Source organism: Neovison vison, chromosome 11 (assembly GCF_020171115.1).
Source record: "Neovison vison isolate M4711 chromosome 11, ASM_NN_V1, whole genome shotgun sequence".
Classification (NCBI taxonomy): domain Eukaryota; kingdom Metazoa; phylum Chordata; class Mammalia; order Carnivora; family Mustelidae; genus Neogale; species Neogale vison.
Genome location: NC_058101.1, coordinates 95,230,449 through 95,255,972, shown reverse-complemented (window position 1 = coordinate 95,255,972; position 25,524 = coordinate 95,230,449). Strand labels below are relative to the sequence as shown.

The 25,524-nt window shown below is 38.4% G+C and overlaps 1 protein-coding gene across 7 annotated transcripts in view; it reads left to right on the top strand.

The window, feature by feature from the left end:
- The first annotated feature begins 3,932 nt into the window (after positions 1-3,932).
- The window catches only part of UGT8 (UDP glycosyltransferase 8), a 133,248-nt gene continuing 111,656 nt past the window's right edge, over positions 3,933-25,524 (top strand). For 4 of the 7 annotated variants that reach the window (XM_044224153.1, XM_044224152.1, XM_044224150.1 and 1 more), the window contains exons 1-4: positions 3,933-4,062; positions 6,852-6,947; positions 7,668-7,739; positions 12,044-12,107. The gene's annotated coding sequence lies outside the window, so the exon portion shown is untranslated. Of the gene's footprint in view, positions 4,063-6,693; positions 6,761-6,851; positions 6,948-7,667; positions 7,740-12,043; positions 12,108-22,439; positions 22,491-25,524 lie in introns of those variants that run through there. The other 3 variants (XM_044224147.1, XM_044224146.1, XM_044224149.1) reach the window with 2 other exon arrangements.

The following is a 25,524-nucleotide window of genomic DNA, read 5'->3' as shown; positions in this document are numbered from 1 at the left end:
GGCTATAGCAAGGATTATAGTTTCTTTTTTTCTTTCTTTCTTTTTTTGAGAGTGAGGAGAGAGCACAAATGGGCAGGGCAGAGGGAGACTCTGAAGCAGACTCTTCACTGAGAACAGAACTCAGCATGGGGGTCAATCTCCCAACTCTAAGGTCAAGATTCCAAGATTATGACCTGAGCCCAAAACCAAGAGCTGGTTGCACTTAGCCAATTGGGCCACCCAGGTGCTCCAAATTATAGATTCTATAAATTAGAGAAGTTCTAAAACATCCAATCAAAACATTTATTTTTTTTTAATAATTTTTTTATTTTTTATAAACATATATTTTTATCCCCAGGGGTACAGGTCTGTGAATCGCCAGGTTTACACACTTCACAGCACTCACCAAAGCACATACCCTCCCCAAAACATTTATTTTAAATTAAAATTCCCTAATAAAGAGCCCGTTTGGGTCCAAACGATGACTGATCACTCAAGATGTATCAATAGGTCCTATGACTTTTTACATGAATCATAAATACAGTTACACAGTTTAAACAAGAATGTTCAGCACAGAAGAAACTTCCTCACACCTCATGAGATTACCACTCATCTTATTTTTTTAATACCCTCCATTTTTTCACATCAATACATATAAAGGTAGAGTGTAATGTGTTGAATTAATCTAAATTTTTAACTTTTGTAACTAAAGTTTAAAAACAACAATAAAATGTAACTTTACTTTAAACAAACTCTATAAAAAAAGCTTTCTTTATCTTGATCTGTATATTCTACAAGTTAGTTAGAAACCATCAAAACCACCATTTAGTTACAAATGACTGAAGTACCTGAACAAACAATTGCCACATGAAGAAATAAAATTAGCAATCAGGAAAAATTGACAACTGTGTTCAATATCAAAAGAACTGAAAATAGGGGAGGCTGGGTGGCTCACTCAGTAAGTGTCTGCCTTCAGTTTGGGTCATGATCCCCAGATCCTGGGACTGAGCCCGGCATCAGGCTCCCTGCTCAGTGGGAAGCCCGCTTCTCCCTCTCCAACCCTCCCCGCTTGTGTTCCCTTTCTTGCTGTTTCTCTCTCTGTCAAATAAATAAATAAAATCTTTAAAAAAAAAAAAACTGAAAATAATAGAAACTCCTAGGGTAATAATACTCAATGCTGGTGAGGTAGACTAAAAAGAATATTGACTTTGGTGTCTGCCAGTTTGAATCCTAGATCGCTGGATCTTTCTATTGCTATGTGATCTTTAATACATTTTTTGCCTGTCTGAGCTTCTTTTTTCTTATCTTCAAACGTGGGGATAGAAATATTTTCTTCCTAGAATTGTGGTAAGAAATTAAGAAGGATGATTTCTGTTCTTTTTCTCACGAGTGAATATCAATAGTATGTGCATATAATTGACACTCATTTGATATTTATTAAATGAGTAATTGGATAAACAAGCAAAGAAATAGGAATAGAAGCTATAAGAGCAATAGGCAAAGAGATATCCTATAATTGTTTATTCCTTTTTTTTTTTTTGAAGATGTTTTAACAAAGCTTTTTATAATGCTGATGTCAACATAAACTGATTCAGTGCTTTTGGAAATTAACATGGAAACTTGTTATAAATGACATACAATTTTTCAAATGCAACCATTTTTTTCTGGCAATTCATGCTTCACATTTTTCCTAAATAAGATAAATGCTTTATGAAAAATATCTTCAAAATAGTGCTAGGTGTAATAGTGAAAAAATTTAAGCAACTTACAAGTTCATCAAATAAGAACTTGTTGACTAAAAGCTAAAACACACAATCACCCAAATATTTTATAGATCATTTAAAAGATATATGTGAAGATCCTATACCAAAATAGAGAATATATTTTATTGAGTTCTGTTTTCTTTTACCCTGGTAGCACCTTCATCATCTTTCTTCTAAGATTAATCCCTTTCAGGATCCTAACATGGCTAACAGTTACAACTGAAGATACTTGGATATTTGTTCACAGCAAATGTAAAAGAGAGAGAGTACCTTCCAGAACAGTGAAGAGGAAGTTTCCCCCAAACTCCTTGCCAATCACTGTTAGCATCTCAATATCGTGAATGTTGCCAATGCCTATCTCTGGGCCAAAAACTAAAAATGGAAGTGTGACTAATAACAGAACTGCCAGGCCCACTCTTAGAGCTTTCTAGGAGGCACTTAAGCTACAAGGCCGAGATGTAGTTAACTAAATAGTGGAAGTCACTTTGGAAGGAGATAGGAGATAATGGATTCTGACTCGTGAATAGCATGTCCACTATAACATCCTCAAAGGGAAAACATTTATATATTTTTAATGTCAGTGCACATATAAGAGAAAAAAGTATTAGCCAAAGAATACTTTCCAGTAACAATTTGTTTTCTGAAGTCATTGCTGCGGGATAGATAGGACTCAAGAAGTTCTAAGATATGCTTGTAAATGGGAATTTTTCTGCCTGGCACATCTCAGGGAGACCATCAGGACCTCATTAGCTGTCCTTCAAGCTGTGCTTTCTTTGCCCTCCTGTTCTGTAAGAGGCGGATCCATTTTCTCTGAGCAGAGTTCTCTCTCTGATGGCATGGCCTGGACACTCTCAAGCTTTTAAGGGATGGAGTCTTTGAGCAGAAAGCATGATGATATTCTTACTAGATGATGTTCTTAAATTGAATTTGCTCCACCAAAAAATGTTCCCTGGCCTCATGTAGCAGCAGTACTGTGTGTTCTTCAAATTTTCAACACTCACCAAGCACTCAAGAGACAAGAACTTTCTCCAGCCTCCCATACATTCTGGCCATAATTAAGTGGACATTAGTTTCCAGGTCATTCAATAATTTTCATAAATCTATTTTAACTTTTTCATTAGTCTGTTCTATAATGTAATAGTTAAAAAACTAAGATCCCCCATTTTATCTAAAATTAAGTTAAAAACAATTGTTTTAATAGGCAGAAAGGGTGTTAAGGTCTAGAGAATCTAAGAATAAAGTTTTTTGCCCTATATGTATTTCAGTTTTAGAGAAGTTTTATTCCTAGAATATAGGTATAAAGTTTAAATATCATTGATCAAGTCCAATTCAATTATAGTGCTTATTACATATATCACTCTAAAATATTTTTACATTAAAGCAGAAAGTCCTCAAGTTACATAACTGTATTGTCTATACAACATTTTTTTCATGCTGATACAATGTCTTGTCCTAATCTGTAATTCTGGATCTTGTTTATTCATAACCAATAGAATTAGCATAAACTAATAAATAAGTACATGAAGTATAGGGCTCCCCCAACTTAATCACTTGAATGATATTCATTTCTAGTGATATAAAATGTCCTACTCTAGGGGTGCCTTGGTGGCTCAGTCATTGGGCTCTGCCTTCGGCTTGGGTCATGATATCAGGTTCCTGGGATTGAGCCCTACATGGAGCTCCCTACTCAGAGGGAGGCTTGTTTCTCTCCCACTTCCCCTGCTTGTGCTCTCCCTTTCTGGCGGTCTCTCCCTCTCTGTCAAATAAATAAATAAAATCTTTAAAAAAATAAAATGAAAAAATAAAATGTCCTACTCTAGGGGGAAAAAATGCCTCAAATGGATTTATACTAGGTTGCTATTTGTATCAGTTTATGGTGAAGACTATAGCAAAGTGGTAAAAAAAAAAAATTCAATAGCTCAGAGATAAAAGTTTCCCTCTCACGGGTAGAAGTCCCAGGAGGGTCATTGGATTTGACCGCCTGACCTCACCCCGGAGACCCTGACAAGTGGGACTGCTCTCCTACCCTCCAGGGTATTGTTCTCATCTGCCGTAAGTCTGGTTATCACCACAGTTTCCCCCAGGGGAAGGAGGAAGAGCAGAAAGGCCACCCAGGTAGTATGATAAGGTATGGCCTGGAGGTGGCACAGGGGCTTTCTTTTTGCATTTCATCACGAGCTTTGAGTCACATGTTTACTCATGCTACTTGAGCCAGAGAGAAAGAGAAACTCTGCCTGAGGGATCTACTATGCTTTTAGTTCGTTGTTCCTTTGAGACACGGATTCCGGATTCCAGAGGACAATAGTAGCTGATACTATTTGTAAGTATTGGTATTTCACATTCATTTTGTTATATATCTGAATATGAGGAATCAACCCAACTTGAACTTTGTAAGTCTAAAAGAAAAAAAAAAATGAACACTGGATTATTGTTTATTAATTTATTGATCTTTTTCTTAGCTGTGAGAGTGTTCTTTGAAGAATAAAACTGAGTTCTGAGGAAGGAAAATAAAATTATTTATTAAGAAATAATTCAAAATTTCTTTAAGTTTAAAAAAGGAATCCCCTGAGTTTCGTGTGTGTGTGTATGTGTGTGTGTGTGTGTGTGTATGTTTTAAGATTTTATTTATTTATTTGACAGATCATAAGTAGGCAAAGAGAAAGGCAGAGAGGTGGGGGAAGTAGACTCCCTGCCGAACAGAAAGTCCAAAGCGGGGCTTAATCTCTCTGAGATCATGACCCAAGCCAAAGGTAGGGGCTTAACACACTGAACCAGCCAGGCGCCTCAAATAAACGCCCGGGAGTTGTAAGCAGAGCTGAATGAGTAAGTTGTTGTATCGCTCAGATACCCACCACTACTCCTATGGGGAGTGTGGATCCAGTCAGGTGCCCTGATAGCTTCAAGGCAAATACTTTGGACTCACAAAGCATTTCAGTTTTCCTGTTTCTCCCAACTCACTGCTTTATAAGTCCCCGTTCCTCAAATATAATTTAGTTGAGAAATTTAAATTACTGTGTCTGTGAGAAACACATTTTATTGAATTTATAATTCAACGTGAACTCTATCAGATGCTTTTGCTCCACTAAAAGGCAAAACAGAAGGAATAAAAAAAAGAAAATATATTGAATGGAAAATTATGAAGAAAAATTTCATTTGATTTTAAATTTGGTTGGGAAAGGGGATACATGCGTGCAGGAGAGTATTAGTAGAATCAGGGAGGGTGACAACCACACCTCTGCAAGGTGAATAAGAATATCCTTTTTTTTCATTTTGAAGATTTTATTTCTTTATTTGAGAGAGAGAGTGAGTGATCGTGCAGGCACGGGCTGGGAGAGGGGCAGAGCGAGAAACAGATTTCCCGCGGAGCCTGGAGCCCTACCTGAGCTGGAGCCCAGGACCCTGAAATCATGACCTGAGCCCAAGGCAGATGCTTAATTAACTGAGCCACCCAGGCACCCTGAAGAATTATCTTTTTAAGCAATAGCAAACCGAGATTCAAATACCACTATAGTTAGCTGAAACCTTTTTAAACTTAGAGGAAAACTATATGTAAATTTAGGGGGAAGATTGATTAATCAGGACTCTCTTGGCATAGATTTTCCAGCTATGTAGATACAGAGATTATCTAAAGGTGTATTGGACCTCTATCAGCAATTCTATCCTTTTTTAATGTAGCTTAAAAGTGTGGAAAAACTAAACACACACATGGGTATACTATATTTTATTTCCATAGTCCTTCACCTCATTAAGCTTTGCTAACATCATTTCATTGACAAAATATGTTGTTTTATTACAAAATACTAGGAAACAATTCTTACTTTTGTAGTTCAGAAGGTCAATCAGGATCAAAAATTAAAGTTAGTGAACTACCCTTCCAGAGGAAAATTACTGTCCTTCTTGTAAGTCATAAACATTATCAAATCATGAGGAAAGGAAGCTGTAGTCATTCTCTGCCACTAGTGAAATGTTACATTTCACACAGTTCCTATACTGTGAATCTATTTCTCTGTAACTACAATGTAGATAATGATTTGCTGCTGGCTTTTATGTTTATGATATCATCTAGTCACCGAGCTAGTTACTAAGCCACCCAGCTTTCTTTAAGCTGATCAACCACCTTTCACTGTATGATGCTTTTATTGTCCAATTCATTTGGGTGCATTTGTGGCCATACATACAAGCTGGGGAAAGTATATAAGAACCCACAGTATCTTTTTTTTTTTTTTTAAAGATTTTATTTATTTATTTGACAGACAGAGATCACAAGTAGGCAGAGAGGCAGGCAGAGAGAGAGAGGAGGAAGCAGGCTCCCTGCTGAGCAGAGAGCCCGCTGCGGGCCTCCATCCCAGGACCCTGGGCTCTATCCCAGGACCCTGGGATCATGACCTGAGCCGAAGGCAGAGGCTTTAACCCACTGAGCCACCCAGGCGCCCCAAGAACCCACAGTATCTTAACTGACCTTCAAAGAGTACGTATTATTTAACGATCTATTTGGAAAAAGGTACGGTGCAGTGCATTTCCTTTTCCATGGCAAAGGAAAAAGAGGGAAGTTGTTCCCAGTCTGGAATGGCTTCTGAGAATCCAGGGTCTTCCTGACTGGAGGCCACATCATGTGTGTAAGGCCAACTGTCAAGTTCTGCTCAGAACCCCCATATCTTGATTGTGCTCCAAGCTGTTCCCCTGGGAAACACAGATAGTCCTAAGCAAAGTTTCAAAGTAAAATTGGTATGGCATTTTTTTTTTATTTGTCACTTCTCTCATTCTGTCTTTCATAATATTTTATACCCCAGAAACTAAAAGGAGTAACAAACAAAGGCAGCTAATTTTGATGACTGTGTCATTCACTAGGACATTCTAAAGGCAACTGTGATGAACACAAATTTATTGGTTAGCTCAAAGTAATCAAATTTAGAGGCTAGATTTTAGACAGAAGTACAAGCAGGTAAGGAAACATCCCAGAGAAGGAGTCCTTTTCCTGATCTCTCAAATCCAGCCAGACGAACAGACCCTGACTTCAGGTAGGCGTGCATTTGACCTTGTTGGGAGAGTTCCTGACTGACTTAAGGTGTGCCTGCTACCTCATCTCATTGCTCTGTTATCTAATTTAAGCAAGCTGCTGGGGCAGAGAAACTCCATTAATCTCTGGAACATCTTCCTGAAGCGGTAGTCAGGGAAAGGATCCTGTTCTCCAAGAGAATTCTTTTGGTAAGTCTATGAAAATATTGACTTAGGGTCATGTTGAAATAGGCAATGGCCAAGGTGGCCAAAGCAATTGCCTGTTTATGGCTTTTATAATTAAGACATGTATTTAAGCAAGGGCTTGAATCTAAGGTGCACGTTTAGGCACTGCGTACTTAACATCATTCCAAGATCATCACTTCTAAAAATACTATTGATTAATAGAGCTCTTTTGGATCTTTTAAAGATAATGTTTATCAGTGTAGTAGAGCTTAATGAGTAAGAGCTCAACTCTGATTTGGAGTCAGACTGCCTGAACTCCAAGTTCACGTTCCCATTTACTTTGAGCAAGTTATTTCACTTTTCTGTGTCTGTTTCCTAATTGGAGAAATGCTGATAAAAGTAATATGGACCTTGTAGGATGGTGGGATAAAAGGGAGTACTTCCCAAGTGTCTATCAATAGAATAATATTTATTAATCATGGTTGCTATTATACTTTATGTAAAACCAACTTTTTGTTAGATTTCTGTAACTTAAACCCCGGGTCCCTGAGGTAATATGTTTATAAAATATGAACTATACCAGCATTCCTTTTTTTTTCTCTTAAATTTCCTTCCTTTATAGTCATAGTTAGTTCAGATGTACTATTTCAGAAATCTTTCAAGATTCTAATTGCTCTAGGGGCCATTCACCTTTGTGCTTGTCACTCAGTTTTCTGAAATTTTCCACTTTCTCTCTCTCACCAGCATTCTGCAAAGTTGTGAGATGGGTGAAGTCAATAGACATCAACTCTAACCCCATTATCTCATACTCCAGCGGTAAGTGGTTCTCCTTGATGCCTTTGTTCTCTATTAAAGTATCCCACCCAGAACCTTCTGGTTTTGTGTGGACTTCTCATTTTATTCTTTCAGTTATTATAAACATGTAGCTGGTAAGTATTTCTTAGAACCTGGAGCTGTCATGTTCAAAATTTCAACCCCTTTATATTCCAGAGGACCAGTTAAAGCTCCCAAAGAATTGAGACTCTCTCTTAAATTCTCAAATATTTTCTTGCTAGTACTATAATGAAATTAAACTTCAGATTCTGTGGTTTTGTTTCTCTTTTTAATGCACAACCTGTCTTTTGTTCCTGTCCTTGCAAAGAGTTCTTAGTGGCATTAACAAGTGAGAGCTGACAGCATTCCACTGTTATCTCTCCTAATAGATACAATATTAGCCTAAAAGAATGCACATTGATTTCAACATCATGGTAGGCAAGGAAATGACAGGTTTGCACGCTAGAAGCATTTCAGGAGCATATATATTATTATATATAGGCACGACTTTTTCTGTCAATGTTGCTAAGCAAATTACTTACAAAGATAAAACATGCTCTTTTAGGTTAATTCTACCTGGCATGATATTTTACACACACTTGACAAAGACTCTGCTAAGACAGACTAGTTTTAACCTGCCATATTTTTTCGCTGTAATTAACTCTTATGAATGATGTTGCTAACAAATACTGTATGTTGATAATAAATCATTTTATCATTTTAGAGTCACGTCACTTTTACATAAGCTTCTATAAAGACATAGTACCTAGATTCTTATTTCTCTTCACCTAACTTCGTGGCAACAGTAAACAATTACCTGAAAGGGGCAAAAAAATGGAATGAGAAATATAATCACTTCTCCATTCTTCAGAAAGAACAAGGATTTCAATAAGCATGTATTGAGTGCCTATTTTTCTCTAACACCTGTGGGTAGAATTAGTAATACACATTTTAATAAACATTGATAAATTTCTCCTTATTTTGAAGCAGTTTGTAACCTATTAAGAGAAACAGAAAAATCAAAAAGTACACATAGCCATATGTGGAAAGTACTTTTGTAATCATATAAGAATAGAAGTACATCCAAGGTATCATAAGAATTCAAATGAGGGGTGTTTAATTCAGACCCTAGGTGCTAGAGAAGTTTTCGAGAATGGGTGACTTTCACTAAATTTTTGTGTATGTGTGTTAAAAATTAGCTAGGCAGGAAAAGTGGGATCTCATTCTGGGAGCAGGAAAACAGAACATGAGTAATTGTCCAAGGGGGGTGGGGAAGGGTCCAGTGATTCTAATATCCTTTAGATGCTCTGCGATGGGTTGGGAAATGGAGACGGTAGAATGGGGACCAAAGATTCATCAGGCTTTTGTAGATCCATGGGTTGACTATATAATAGTGTTTTCACCCATTGCACAAGATGAGCTGAACTGTGGGTCCTTTACTCCATAATCTGCTCCCACTTCTGCCTTACTAACCTCCGTATCCATGAGCCTGAGTCTCTCCACAGCTCTTCACTTCTAAAATGCCATCTTTCCTAAAATGTCCTCCTTTAGCCCTATCAGTGGCATTTTGGAATTATCTCAAGCTATGAAACAAACCATAATCAACTTAAAGGTGAGGTAAATCCCCAAGATTTTTTTTTTTAAACGATTTTATTTATTTGTTAGAGAGAGAGAGAGAGTAAGCACAAGCAGACAGAGGCTAGAGGCAGAGGGAGAAGCAGGCTCCCTGCCGAGCAAGGAGCCCGATGTGGGACTCGATCCTAGGATGCTGGGATCATGACCTGAGCCGAAGGCAGCTGCTTAACCAACTGAGCCACCCAGGCGTCCCAGTCCCCAAGATTTTTATCGTGTTTCTATTCTTTGCGCTGTGTGTATCTTTATAAATAACACTGTTCTTTCTTGTCATGTTGGAAATGTGAGCCCACTGTGACTAAGGTCATATTTACTACAGACCCCATATTTCGTTGGCTCTCCCTAGATGTTAAATATTAATGGAAGGAGATGAAGCAGTACAAGAACAAGAAAGTAATTCAAATAGATCCCAGCTGGTTCTAGCTGTGTTAGAACCATAAGGGAGAAAAGTGAAGACTTCTTTTCAAAATACAAAACTGAAAATATTTCTAGGAGAGCATGGGCTATTTAAAATCATCAGATAGTGGGACGCGTGGGTGGCTCAGTGGGTTAAAGCCTCTGCCTTCAGCTCAGGTCATGTTCTCAGGGTCCTGGGATAGAGCCCAACATCTGGCTCTCTGCTCAGCAGGGAGCCTGCTTCCTGGTCTTGCTCTGCCTGCCTCTCTGTCTACTTGCGATCTCCGTCTGTCAAATAAATGAATAAAATCGTAAAAAAAAAAAAAAGAAAAGAAACTCTCCCTCTCTGCTTGCCTCTCTGCTTACTTGTGATCTGTGTCTGTCAAATAAGTAAAATCTTTAAAAATAATAATAATAAAATAAAATCATCAGATCGTGGGACGCCTGGGTGGCTCAGTTATTAAGCTTGTGCCTTAGGCTCGGGTCATGATCCCAGGGTCCTGGGATGCAGTCCCACATCCCGCTCCTTGCTCAGCAGAGAGCCTGCATCTTCCTCTGCCTGCTCTTCTCCCTCCTTGTGCTCCCTCTCTTGTTCTCTCTCTCTGACAAATAAATAAAATCTCGAAAAAAAATGAAATTAAAAAAAATCATCAGATAGTTTTGAACGGAAGTTCCTTTAAAAATACACAACAAAAAAGTGGTTTCCAGATGTCCTTACATTCATAATGAAAATGTAAAATATGTTTACCATGTAATTTGGATTTTTAAACATTTCTTTATGATCACATTAAAATATGAAGTTTCACTCATTGTTTTAGATAATCATTTAGTCAGGTAATGAATATCATGGTACAGGAAAAAAATATATATATATACATTTTAATTTTAGCTTTTCTGAAGCCCCATTGTTCACTTTAGGCTGCCTTACTGAGAGTCCTTGCACTAAACGCCTCTGGTTGCATTCCGTACGAGACAAAGGCATATTTTAGGGATGTACCTCTTACAAAGAGGTATTGATGGACCAGGAATCAGAGTTTGGACAAATGAACATTTCATTATAACACAGCCTAATTGTTAAAGCTCTTCTTATTGAAAAGAATAAAAATTTCATTAGTCATCACAGTAGCTCAGCACAAACTCCTCCTCCTTTTCCCCACAATGCACAGAAAGAATGGCAAGTTCTAAGCTTAAACCTTTGGAACCTTTGGCGCTTCCTTACTTTTGCTCCAAATGTACTAAGGATTTCAGTAACAGTGATGAAATAACTTGGTGATACTTGAAGCCAAATTTTATAGATGGAATTGTTTAAACAAGAAAGAAAGAAAGAAAAAGAAAAAGAAAGAAAGAGGAAATCTCAGTGATCTCACACAAATGCAGTTCAAGTTAAGAGCTGCCTGGAGGGCCTGCTCTCCCATCTTAGGGCCCTAGGATGATTTTATGGGATTATGAAGAATCCTGAGGCTTAAATAAGATAAAGATAAAAATGCCTTACAAATTAAAATTTGTAGATACAAGGAAATAAATTTGCATTGGTAATCCTCATCTCCATACAGCTTTTGAGTTTAGTGTCTTTTCAGCTTCTCCAGGAGAGAGATGTATTGATTATTGTCCTAAATGTAAAACTGACACAAGAAAGGACCAAGACACAATGAAGACTCACTAATCTAGGAATCAGAAGTCCTGCCATTACTTAGACAGTAGTGTTGGATGTGAAGATGTGAAGGCTAGACTAGATGAGGACCACAAGTGCCTGACACCATTAGCCCCACATTTGAGCAGAAATTGCCAATTAATGATAGAAGGGTTTCTGGCTCAGAGTCTTTGCCAACATAGCCCCTCAGTTGAAGTTGGTTCTTTGAGTTTAAGCCTGTGTGGCCTGGGGGGACTAGATAATCTTTTATTTTTTCCTTCTAGGTCTAAGAAGCTATAGTTGTCATCTGTGACTGTAGATAAATCAGATTCTCTGCTCAAAGTTTTCCAGTGACTCAAATTTTCATTAAGAGTAAAAGCTAAAGTGCTTAAATGAATTACTATTCAATCTCAACCTTTATTGTTTCTCTTCCCTCCTTCCCACCTCTCTTTCTCTCTCTCACCCAGTCAGCTTCAGTACACTGGTTTACTGCTCCTTCCTCCAATATACCAGGCATTCCCGTCCCTCAGAAATTTTGCAATGACTGTTCCCTCTGCCTCCAGTACTCTCCTCCTACCTGTCTGTGTGCTTACTCCCTTATATCTTCCCCAAGTCTTTACTAATTTCAACCTTTTACTTGCTTACACAGGAGTTGGCAAACTACAACACACGGGCCAGATCTGGACTCGGGCTGTGTTTGCACAGTCTACAAGGTAAGAATGGAACTTACAGTTTTGGTTGAAAAATATATAAATTAAATTAAAAATTATACTCTGTGACACATGAAAATCATATGAAATTCAAATTTTGATGTTCATAAATAGTTCTATTGAAATGCAGGCGCTTTTGTAATAAAATGGCAGAGTTAGTTATAGTAGGGACTTTATGGTCCACAAAGGCTAAAATATTTACCAGTTGGCCTTATACACAAAAAGTTTGCTGGCTCCTAAGAAAGACATCAGTTTGTTAAAAATTTCTAGAAACGCTTGTAATCCTGTTTCTCTCTCTTACGCTCAACTTTTTTTATTTTTTAAGGTTTTATTCATTTATATGACAGACCGAGGTCACAAGTAGGCAGAGGCAGGCAGAGAGAGACCAGGAAGCAGGCTCCCTGTGGAGCAGAGAGCCCCACGCGGTACTAGATGCCAGGACCCTGAGATCATGACCTGAGCCGAAGGCAGAGGCTTTAACCCACTGAGCCACCCAGGCACCCCTCTCTTAACTTTTTTAAAAGTAACATTTATTGGGGTGCCTGGGCGGCTCAGTGGGTTAAAGCCTCTGCCTTCGGCTCAGGTCATGATCTCAGGGTCCTAGGATCAAGCCCCGCATCGGGCTCTCTGCTCAGCAGGGAGCCTGCTTCCTCCTCTCTGCCTACCTGTGATCTCTGTCAAATAAATAAAATCTTAAAAAAAAAAAGTAACACTTATCACATGATATCATAGTATGCAAATTCTTTGTATATTATGTCTATCCAGGAGAGCAGAAATTCCATAAAGTCCAAGAATTTTGTTCACTTTATTTCTTGATATATTCTCAGTACCCTGAAGAGTGTCTGTACATAGTAGGTATTCAATAAATATATTTTCAGGGGCGCCTGGGTGGCTCAGTGGGTTAAGCCGCTGCCTTCGGCTCAGGTCATGATCTCAGGGTCCTGGGATCGAGTCCCGCATCGGGCTCTCTGCTCAGCAGGGAGCCTGCTTCCTCCTCTCTCTCTCTCTCTCTGCCTGCCTCTCTGCCTACTTGTGATCTCTCTCTGTCAAATAAATAAAATAAAATATTAAAAAAAATAAATATATTTTCAGAATGAATGAATTCTATGGAAGATACCTGCCTAAAGTAGAAATAAATTAGATGGGGCGATCAGAGAAAACTTCAGGGCAAGATAATATTTGAGTGTTAATGGGTACTGTGTACTTAGAACAGAGAACAGTTTTTCCTAGAAATGGTACTAAACAAAGAAAATTTGTGTAGTCAATGTATTGTAGAGCCCATGAAGTAGAGAAAGTGGGTTGAGCCCATGTTGCAGATGACCTGGAATTCTGATAAAGACACGTGAGTTTAATCCTATAAAAGTTGTATATTTTAGAAAGATTTGTCTGACCATGATATAGCATACAGTATGGGGTAGAGGGGTAACATATATATAAGAAATGCAGTATCCAAGGTTCAGATTTCTAAAGGTTTAGCATGATCCCATGACCTTGAGATCATGACCTTAGCCTAAATCAAGAGTCCACACTTAACCAACTGAGCCACTCAGGAGCCCCTGTCATTCCCATTTTAAAGATGAAGCAAGCAGCAAGTGATTATTTGGCATTGGATGCAGATACCATTCCCAAAGCCATCGCTGTAATCTAACCGGTCGCATTACCTGTTCTTATTGGACTAAAACAATTTTAAATGTACCTAACAGCTCATTTGAATACCATTATCTCCAGCTTTGTTAAATAATTACTAATTCTTCTCACAACAAATAACTAGTATGTAGCATGAATCCATTCTTAATATCAAAACAAATCAAGTTTTGCTGTACACTTAACCTACTATAATTTTTCTTACACTTTAATATGATGTAAAATAGCTTCATAGCTTTTGTGAGTATAAAAAATAGACATTGAAAAAATAAAATACCCAAAATATGGAGAGGAAAGCACAGCTTAAAATCACATCTTAAATACTTGTAAAATTTTACATAAATGAAATCAAATTATGTATGATTTTTTTCTTTTATTAGACTTAAAGTTATTTTGCCATGATTACAAAAAATTAGGCACTGTCATATATCATTGAGTTTATTATCTCTGTTCAATGTAAAAAATAAATAAGAAATTTTAAAAACATGTAAAAGTATAACAAATTACTTGAAAAATCTAACTGAGTTCTGGGGCGCCTGGGTGGCTCAGTTGGTTGAGCATCCCATTCTTGGGTTTGGCTCAGGTCCTGATCTCATGGGTGGTGAAATTGAGCCCGGCATCAGGCTTCACGTTCAGCATGGAGTCTGCTTAAAATGCCCACCTTCTTCCCCTCCCACTACTCATAAACACTCTCACTCTCTTAAATAAATAAATATAATGGTAATCCTTTTCAAAGAATTATTTAATGGCGTTAATATGATAAAATTAAGTACCTTTCTAGTGAGTAGCTATTCTATGAATGATAGCTGTTATTGTTGAGAATAAATGGATAAATGCTAAGATAAAGAATCAAAGTTGGAGAATCAAGCTACACATACTTAATCCTTCACTTACTTTGTTCCACGTAAAGCTATGAACTGTGCTAGGTGCCTGGAAATACATGTATTGTCCAGGTCCTTCCCTGTTCTTATGGAGTTGCCAGTATGCTTCATCAGGTGTCATAGATGGCATGGCTGAAGTTCCTACAAGGCAGAGAATTTAAACCACGCCACTTCCTTGGTGACAGTTCAGCAAATAAAACCTTGTGCTTTTGGATACCCCGATGCTTCTCACTAAAAATATATGTAAAAGCAGCTATATTTGGAATTCATTCATTCATCCATTCATTCATTCCTTCATTCCTTCATTCGACAGTTACCTCTTGAGTATTTTCAAATGTTCTTCTTGGAGCTCGCTGTATGATGGCAAAAACAAACAAGACTTCTTCTCCCATAGATGTTCAGTATCTTGAAGGGAGGAAAAGAAACCAAGAAACAAATAAATGGGCAATACAAATACATTTAGTAATAGGTACTAGAAATAAAATCAAATACAGTGTTATAAATGACTGGGATGCTTGAACTTAGGCAGTTAAGTAAGGCTTCTCTGGCAAGGGGTATCTGACCCAGAACCTGAATGATGAAACGCCAGCCATGTAGAGAGAGAAAATTCTAGGCTCGGGGAATAGCTACTACAAATCATCCAAGGCAGGAACAAACTTAGCCGGTTCAATAACTACAGCTGTTTAATTGTATGGGGGGAGAAATGGGACTAACGGGACAGCTGTGGTCAGAGAAATATTCACAACTAGAAGCTTGAATATGAGCTCCTTAGTGCAACAGAAAGTTACAAAGAATGCTGACATTCCCAAATGCACAGGTTTAACTCAAAGTTCTAGAAAACTTGACGTCATCTACTCTACCAAATCATGTAGTTTAATATTTATTCAGTCAACAGATTTTTGAAAACACCTACCAAGTACAAAGCCTTCAAGAAGTGTAACTCATGGGAAAGCTCAGATGTATATATTTAGTGTCAGCAGTTAAGCTCTAATCAGACAGGGAGAGATCACTTTTAGCTGGGCAAATCTGAGATTTCATGGATTGGCATTTGAGTTAGGATAGTAGCTAGAATTAAGATACATAAAACATGACACTGAAGGCGTTCTAGGAAATAGCATGAATAAAGGCATAGAGATAAGTTGTTCAGGCAGTAAAGAATACAGCATTTGGAGTTGGTATTATGTAACATCTTTGAATTCAAAGCTGAACTTGACCTTGTCATATTTTCTTATTTAAAGATTTTTTTTTTATAATTTTTATTTGAGAGAGAGAGAGTGTGAGCTGGGGGAGAGGAAATAAAGAGGGAAAGAATCTCAAGGAGAATCTGAGCTGAGCTAGAACCCTGGTGCAGGGCTCCAACCCACGACCATAAGATCATGACCTGAACCAAAACTGAAGTGGATGCTTAATGGACTGAGCCACCCAAACACCCCCACTTTATCACACATTTTTTTTTTCTCACAATTCCCTTAGCAAGAAATTATATGCATTATCAGAACTCTGAGCTCCATCACAGGTCTTCTATAGATTGAGCAGTAGGGAGAGATGAAATGGCGGGTCATTCTTCCTAACCTCATCATATAGCTGAGCTGGATCTTCTGCTCAGGAGAAAAAGCTGGAAGAGTGAGGGTCAGCAGCTACATTGTTCCACAGTGGTCTGGGAGATTTCCAAGGCTACAGATCACCAGGCAACCCAGTGGCCACCAAGCCCAGTAAACCAAGAATTGATGTTAAGGGCATGAAAACTGGCTGATTTGTATGAATTTGTTTAATCTGTTCTCAATAGGTAACCTGATTTACATCAGGTGATCTATTTAAGACACACCTGGATTCAGAAATGAAGTCACTAGGTTATGAACTTTATCTATTTTTCAAAGACTCAACCTCACCCATTAGCCCATTTATGATGTAGACTTCCTAAATATTACCACCTGTCTGTATTATGCCTCCTCAACAGTTTACAAATGATGTTTTGCAAAGTTGCCTTGTGTTTCCTGCCTAATATGTCAGGCTGTAGTGGATTTTTATTGGAACATTTCAGGTTGGTTAATGGGAGCTCAAGCAACTGATGAGGACAAACTGCTGATCCCTGATGGATCGGGTGAGGTTGAAGATAGCTGCCAGGAGATGAAAAGACCTGAAGACAGAACAAGACTCTACTTAAAATAGAGTTACAGTTCCCAAGTACAAACTCCTTCAGATGCATCTATTTAGGAGACTTGTAGTCTCCTACCCACTTGAACTTGTCGGGCACCATATGTCAAATAACTAATACAAATGGGATTGATCTTTGGGTAAATTGGACAACAGAAATATTACAAGATTTAATCTTTGGGTGGCAGTAGTAATGGGCAGAATGTTTCATGAGCATTAGTTCCCTAGAATTTTCTTTGATTCTGTCAGTGGCAGCAGTGTTCTTCCATTTATTGATACAAGGAATATTTGTTGAAGACCCACTCTAATAGTCACTGTGCTCTAGAAGTTACGGATCCAAAGTGAACAAAGCAGAGTCCCTGTATCACTGAACTAGGAAAGCTGTACAACTATGATACAAATGATAAGAAAACTGCAGAGGACAGAGAAATACCAAACGCAGGCTTTGGGTCTCGGAGCCGGCTTCTTGGAGGACGTGCTCTATATGCTGAGATATAGATTAGTAGGTGGCACTGAATGAGCTGGTGGAGAAGGAAGAGTCCCACATGTGTGGAACCAGCTTTTTTTTAGGAAAGCTATGGCTGGAGTATCAAGACTGGAGTCCCTGTAACCAATCTAAACGATGTCACTTTCTAATACCCTGTCAGGATGTCCTCTGCTTTTCTTACATAGGACTTAATAGAGTGTGTAATTCTATATTTATATGATTAAAAAATGTTCTATCTTTCCATTGCCCATTTTGTTCACCCAACTTTTGGGCATATATTAGGCAGTCAGTCAATATTTCTTTAATCAAAAAATATCTGGGGCTGAAGGAAGGAATAGCAGAAAAGACAGTAGATAGGTAGCCAGGAATCAAACTAAGCAAGACTTTCTTGACCATATATTTTTTAAAGATTTTATTTATTTATTTGACAGAAAGAGTGAGAGAGCACAAGCAAAGGGAGCAGTGGAGGAAAAGGGAGAAGCTCCCTGCTGAGCAGGGACCACCCCTCCCACCCCATGTGGGGCTCAATCCCAGGATCCTGGGATCATGACCTGAGCCAAAGGCAGAAACTTAACTGAGCCACCCAGGCGCCCCTTTCTTGACCATATTAAGGAGTTCTAAAATAGTACAAGACAGAGAAAAGTGCTTTAAGCCTCAGTTTGCATTTTAGAAAGCTTGTTTTAACTACAGTGTAAAGAATAGACTGGAAGGGCACCCTGGGTGGCTCAGGTCATGATCCCAGGGTCCTTGGATTGAGCTTCATGTGGGGCTTCTTGCTTGGTGGGGAGCCTGCGTGCTTCTCCCTTTGCACCTCCATCCTCACTTGTTCTCCTCTCTCTCTGCTCTCTCTCTCTCAATAAATAAATAAATAAACAAATCTTTTTTAAAAGAATAGAATAGAAAAGAGTAGAAGTCAGTCTCTGGGTTATCTGAGCAAACTGGAATTACGCCATTGGGGGTGGGCTTGAGGGATAGTTGGGGAGATAGATTGATAAGACTTGGCCTTTGGTTAGATAAGGAGCAGAAGAATAATGGAGTTCTCCAAGATGACTCATCGGTTCTGCATTGGACAGCTAAGTGGAATGTGAAGAAAAGCAGTGTTTTTTCTTTGTTTTGGTGATGAAGGGGTAAGTGGTGGGTTCACTTCTGAGCATATGAAGTTTAAGATACCTGTGGTGTCATCTAGTAGTTCTCTGGGAGGAAGTTGGATATATGTATCTCTGATGCTCAGCAGAGAAATCTTGGTTGGATATAGGGACTTGTGAGCCATCAAAACATAGGTTATTAAAGTTGTCTTTTGTTGATGTGGCTGAAAGAACTCTATAAAACCTGCTTCCAGTGACAAGCTCTGAAAGGTCTCTCTTCAAAGCTGACTCCAAGCAGTCCATAAATTGGTAAATAAATCATGGAAGAAGGTTTATAACTTTGGGGAAAAATCACATGGTCTCGTCAGCTTTGTAAAGGCCAGTATGATGGGAGAGCCAACAAAGAGACAGCCGTAGGTCTCTACACCCCAGTTCCAGCAAAGTTCACCCTGTCAGCTCCTTGTTGGGTAACAATTCTGAGTTACTAATTTATTTTGAGCTTTTTTGAGTAAGAGACACATGCAGCAGAGAATGGTCTAGGTACTGTTCTCCTAAAATACTGAATTAATCTCATTACACTGTTTATCCATATAATTGCCTTCCACCTGCAATTTACATTGCTTTTCTTATTTGCTGCTTCTCAGTGCTGACCTGTCATTTCAGTTGTGCTGTGAACCCAGGTAGCAGAAGAGGATGATAGGTGCTTCCAACATATTTTGTGTGATTCTTGTGTTATACCAGCAATGTTTTTAAAGGTGGTTTAATGAGTAGGTGTTAGACTTGGTTACAGCACAGCACCTGAGCGTGCATCAGCTTTCATCCTACCTATTTGTGGCATTTATATCAAATGTACACCCTCCGCAGGTATTTGGTTAGTAACCCTTACTTACCTTACTGCATTAACATCAACAACAAATCCACTATTTCTCCAATAGTGGAGAAAAAGATGAACTAATGTGTGTTGGGCATAGGAAGGAGGGCTATTTTACAAAAACCTTTCTGAAGAAGTTTAAAAAAAAATGGATTTGCTGTTTTACTAGGAATACTTGACAGAGGGAATCTGCCAATCAAAAACAAAACACAGGGGTGCCTGGGTGGCTCAATGGGTTAAGCCTCTGCCTTCGGCTCAGGTCATGGTCTCGGGTCCTGGGATTGAGCCCTGCATCATCTGGCTCTCTGCTCAGCAGGGAGCCTGCTTCCCCCTTCTCTCTTTGCCTGCCTCTCTGCCTACTTGTGATCTCTCTTTCTGTGTCAAATAAATAAAAAAATCTTTTCTAAAAAAAGCAAACCACAATAAAAAAAACCACAAAGGAAAACATGAATGAATGTTATCACGGAGGTATGCAGGCGGCAGATACATACAGATGGTATGTAATATTTGCAGGCAGCAATGGATCTCAAATGCCATGGTAAGGGTTTTGGAATTACCTTAGACAGTGGGGAGTTAGGAAAGTGTTTGACACAGAGAAGTATGATCCAGCTTTCATTTAAAAAAGAACACCTTGACAGCATTACTGATCATGGATTCGAGGTAAAGAACTGCTATGCCATTTTTCATGGCATTCATGTCTACAGAAATTCAGAACCCACGATACTGCTGAAGTCCTGATTTCTGAAATCTAAATACTTTGTTCTCTTAAGTCTCCCAGTAAACACAACCCTCATTATTTTTCAGGACAATAGCCCCTTAATCTTTCTTCTTTGCCCAAGCCTATTCTTCCTTCTTGGCGTCACTCCTATATCCCTATTCAGCTTGCAGTGCATGGATCAACATTTCAGTTGCACACTCACAAACACCTCAGATTCCCTTTGCCCTTGACCTTGAGCCCAGCCTTTCTGCCAATCCTTAGTTGAAGATATTCAACCAAATGCACTTGTCCTTTGGCTATGAATAATCTTTATGAAAGTTATGTGATTAGGTTATCTTCATGCTGAGTCTTCACTGTTATCTTCCAGTCCTTCTATTCCCAGTTAACTCCCTGTTTTCTAGTTGCTTATACTTGGAAGATTATAAAAAGTTTAGAACCCCAACCCAGATAAGAGACACAGAATCGCCAAGGAAATATTTTAAAACAATATTCTAGTGATTCTTATCTGATAAATTTAAGAAACAGTGCATAATTAAATAGCATAATTAAATAACTCCATAATTAAATAGCAACTCCTCTGAATTTATTTCATAACCTTAAAGCTGTAGCTGAACCCTCCTGACCAATTTGCTTAAGTTAAACACCAAAGAATAAAACAACTTCATTATTCTATATTCTCTAACCTTCCTTTACTCATTTTCCCTTCCTGTCCATGTTTCTTTCAAAACCTCACTGATCTGTTACACTCCAGTGTTGAAGCGTCTCTTCCCCACACTCCAGTGTTGAAGCCTAACCTCCCAATTTGACTGTATTTGGAGACAGGGCCTTTACAGAATAATTAAGGTTAAATGAAGTCTTTTACAAGTAAAGATAACAGAGCTGTCTCTCTTTCTCTCCTCCTCTCCCTCCTCTTTTTCTGTGACCTGATGTACTTTTCCCAACCCTGTCTCACATAGGAAAGAAACTTTCTGACCTACAAGACCAATCTGATAAATCACCCTTTGTGAGGAGCCTTATCTGTAACTCCCATAGCTCATTTCCTCTTGAGTCCCCCAAACACTGGGAATAAATGTAGTGATACATGTATATGGTTGGTAGACAAGCAGTACTCCTGTTTTTAAATTCCCGATGTGGGAGCCTGGGTGACTCAGTTGATCAAGCATATGCTTTCAGCTTGGCTCATGATCTCAAGGTTGGGCTCCCTGCTCAGTGGGAAGTCTGCTTCTTCCTCTCCCTCTTCCCCTCTTCCTTCTATCCCTCTCCCTTGGTCCCTCCCCCTGCTCATTTTCTCTCTTTTGCTCTGTCAAATAAATAAATAAAATCTTAAAAATCCCAATGCTAGGTACTTACTTAATATTCATTAAATATGTATAAATAAATGAATGAAAACAAACTACCTTTTCGATTCTGTCTTGTACTACATAATCCTGTGTCCCATTCAAATCAAACTAGCATGAACATTTGTTTCTTAATCCTTCTCTTCATGCTCATTCCTCAACCTGAATCATATTGACCATCTCTAGCCTATCTCCAAAGGTGACACCTTCTTTACTCTTTAAATTAAATCAAATACAGATATCTTTGCCCTGAAAGATAATGAAAAGATAATGTTTTAATTAACCTAAATCACTAGTGTTGGCTTTATGGTAGAAATGATAGAAAGTAGAGTATGTGCTATGGTGAGTGTTGTGAATATTGTGTAAGACTGATGAATCACAGGGGGCGCCTGGGTGGCTCAGTGGGTTAAGCCGCTGTCTTCGGCTCAGGTCATGATCTCAGGGTCCTGGGATCGAGTCCTGCATCGGGCTCTCTGCTCAGCAGGGAGCCTGCTTCCCTCTCTCTCTCTGCCTGCCTCTCTGCCTACTTGTGATTTCTCTCTGTCAAATAAATAAATAAATAAAATCTTTAAAAAAAAAAAAAAAAGACTGATGAATCACAGACCTGTACCCCTGGACACAAATAATACATTATATGTTAATTTAAAAAAAAAAGAAATGGTAGAAAGATGTAAAATCAGTTTTAAATGTGTTGATACTTTAATACTACTACCACCACCACATTTTTTGAGCATTAATATGCACCAAACACTATTCTAAGTGTTTTTCATGTGTCAGTAATTTAATCTGCGCAGCAACCCTATGAAGTAGACATTTTGTTACCATCATTTTACAGATCAGGAAGTTAAGAGCTACATGGTCGATAACTTGTCTGGTAAAATGATCCAGACTCTGGAGAACTAAGATTTAGATCGAGGAATCCTAATTCTAGAGCTGGGTCTGTATAATTCTGTCTCATACCCAATCAAACTGACCTCAAGCGATATACAGATGATAACTGAATGAGATATCATTTGATAACTTTATAGGACTCTTATTCATTTAAAGATAAGTATCATGACAATTATGAAATCTATTGGAATAAAGTATCTTATCCAATGACTGACGGAAAAGGGAACAAAAAATTACTTTTTGGTCTTTTTACTACTTTACTTATAGGTGAAGTAATTCTGCAAGACGATTGCATAACGTGATAGAGGAAAATTTTAGGTAAGATTTCTTGAAATGAACGATTGTGCTAATAATTACACTATTTTAAATTGTTCTGCACAAAGAAGTAGATCAAAACAACATAATACCCAATTTTAGTGAAAATGCAATCTGACTGCCATGGACTCTGTCCTGCCATGTGTTCTACAATGAATCACGTACCTCTGTTTTTCTTATTTGAACTACTTCAAAACTTTTCTTGCTGTGTTGTTATTTGGCCTTAAATTCATGAGAACACACCTATGAACACAGCCATGAATGTTGGTACTAGGATAAAAGTTTGTCTTGCAAAAGATACAGAATGCACTAAAATTAATTTTAATTTCCCATAGAGAATTCTAGGATACCAAAGAATACGTACCAGTTGGAATATTCTTGGCTAGATTGAAAAACAGGCCATTCTCACAAACACGAACTCTGTTCACGAGGTCCATATGTCAGAGAGGCTACGGTGGAAGTCAGATTAGCAGGAATAAGGAAACAGGGTCCAAAAGAAAGGAAAATGACTTTTTTTTAAAAAAATTTAATTCTAGTGTAGTTATCATAGAGTGGTATGTGAAATCTCTTTATTAAAGGCTAGAACACAGCTTAATAAGTTGCTCATTTATTTTTCTTTCTGAATCAGGCCCTGCCTTTACCACTAAAAGACTCAAGGGAATGGAAAGATAGAAATGCTCTTCAAAGGACAAAAAAGGAGGACTTTAAATTTTATTTTTTCAGCATAAGGAAGACTTTTTAAACTCTGCTGAATCACGACAAAAGCCTCATCCACTTAGCCCAGTATTATGTCTGAGTTTTTACTTCTCAGAGGTGAATGAGGAAGGATGTCAGATCCCCCTAAACTACTACAGTTCAGAGTCTTCAAAACAAGTAGCCTAAAGATGAATAGGGTGGAAGAGAAAACCGCCACTGTGGGGGGTTTAAGAGTCCTGGGCTGAGAGTCCAGAAATCAGGGATTAACTCCCTGTGAGTCTTGAGGCAAATCAGTGCATTTATTTGTTTGTTAGTTGCCTTTTCTTTCAAACAGGAGAGTTGGGCTAGGACAGAGGTCTCTGCTATTCAGTTCAGCTGTAAGGTCTTAAGATTCATTGAGGTGATTGCAGAACATGATGGAGGCACTGGTAGGTAATTTCCTGGAATCGAGCAACAGTGCTGTACTGGTGTCTGCATTGTAGGATATCACTGAAATATTTTAGCAAGTAATGGTCCGCCCTCTTGGATGGGGTTTAAGACACAACCTCTCAGTTCTGCTGTGCTCAGTGGAACATACAATGTGTTCCTGTTTATGGAAGGTGGGGTGGAACGTTTTCTCCTTGAGAACAAGTTACTCTGCTTTGACTTTTAAAGGTCTTGATGAAGATGAATAGGAAATTTAAATCAGGGAAAGTAATTTTAACACCACACCCTAAAAATCACCCATCAGGGAAGTAATATTTATGAGACTGACTCAGGACAGGGAAGTAATATTTAATTACATTAGTGAAGTAGCAGTAAATCTTCTTTAAAGTAATGACCAGTCATCTGTGTGTTTAGTCCTTGTTTCACAATATAAGAGTAGAAATTTAGAGTGTATGTGTATGTGTGTGTATGTGTATGTGTGTGTATGTTCACTGTAGTTGTTGGTGACACAAGTAAGCAGTCTGAGCTAAAAAAACAGGAATCATCAGTTCCAAATAAAGAGAAACCAACCTTTCATCACTGGTTGGTCAAATGTGGATAGTTCTTTTTTAAACAACTCCAGATAGCTCCTTGTAGATCAAATTTAATAACTTCCAAACTTTGTGTTTATAAGAATTACCTGGAGTTGTTGCTAAAAATTCTGATTCTTGGGGGCGCCTGGGTGGCTCAGTGGATTAAAAAGCCTCTGCCTTTGGCTCAGGTCATGATCCCAGGGTCCTGGGATCCAGCCCCGCAATGGGCTCTCTGCTTGGCCAGGAGCTCGCTTCCATTCCTCTCTCTCTTTCTCTCTCTCTGCCTGTCTCTCTGCTTACTTGTGATCTCTGTCTGTCAAATAAATAAGTAAAATTAAAAAATAAAAAATTCTGATTCTTGGTCACCCAGAATCAGTCTCTAGCATAGTCACTCAAACATTGGTTATATGCTGAAATCACAGGGGAGTTTTAAAAAAAGACTTATGGCCATGAACTAAGTCAGACAGAAAAAAATATATATATATATGTGTATATATATATATACACCTTCATAAACATGTAGAATCTAAAAAATGAAACAAAACAACAACTCCCCAAAACAAAAAACATAGAATGGATTGGTGGTTGTCAGAAGGGTGTGGGGGAGGGTGGAAGAGATAGGTAGGAGGTGGTGGGCAATATGAGTGAAGGTAGTCAAAAGTTCTTCCTGTTATAAAGTAAATATGTCATGGGGAGGTATTGTGATGTATGATATGATGACTGTAGTTAATAACTCTGCACTGTGTATTTCAGAGTTGCTAAGCAAATAAATCTTAAAAGTTTTTGGGGTGCCTGGATGGCTCAGTCAGTTGAGCATCTGCCTTCAACTCAGGTCAGGATCCTAGGGTCCTGAGTGAGATTGAGCCCTGCATCAGTCTCCCTGCTCAATGGGGATGCTGATTCTCCCTCTCCCCACCCTCCCCATGGTGCTCTCTCTCTCTTTCTCAAATACATAGATCAATCTTTAAAACAGTTTCTATCACAAGAAAAAAAAATTGTACCTATGTACGGATATGAATGTTAACGAGACATTGTGCTGATTATTTTGCAATATATACAAGTATTGAATCATGCTGTAAACTTGAGGCTAATAGAATATTATGTATCAATTATATCTCAAGAAAAAATTAAAACATACTCATGCCTCACTTGAGTCCTAGAGATTTTGATTCAGTCTGTGGTAGGGCCTGGATATCTGAATTTTTCGATGTTCCCTAGGTGATTTTTTGGGGCAGATGAATTTGGGGACCACTAATCTGGGAGACAAAGCCAGGGATGAACTGCTTTACAAAGGTCCCCCAGAGGATTCCAATCACCAGGCAAGTTCAAACAGTGATCAGATG